Source organism: Penaeus monodon, chromosome 15, assembly GCF_015228065.2.
Source record: "Penaeus monodon isolate SGIC_2016 chromosome 15, NSTDA_Pmon_1, whole genome shotgun sequence".
In the NCBI taxonomy this organism is placed as follows: Eukaryota; Metazoa; Arthropoda; class Malacostraca; order Decapoda; family Penaeidae; genus Penaeus; species Penaeus monodon.
The window spans coordinates 43,022,019-43,022,265 of NC_051400.1; positions in this window are offsets into that span (position 1 = coordinate 43,022,019).

The window sequence follows — 247 nt, forward strand, 5'->3', positions numbered from 1 at the left end:
TGGTGTTGTGAAGTCGAATGGCACAAAGAGACGAGCATAAAGGAATTACGCGTGGCCTTTGACTATGCCACAACAAAAGTACTAAAAAATAGCAGAAAGCTGTAACTGTTAACTGTGAACTTGTAGAGAAGAGTGGCGGAATACCGTGTTTGTTTTTTTCAGCGGTGAAAGAAACTGGCATAAAACAATGAAAAATGGAAGAAAAAAAAAATGGATACACATACGAGTGTAGCTAACACAAATGCAC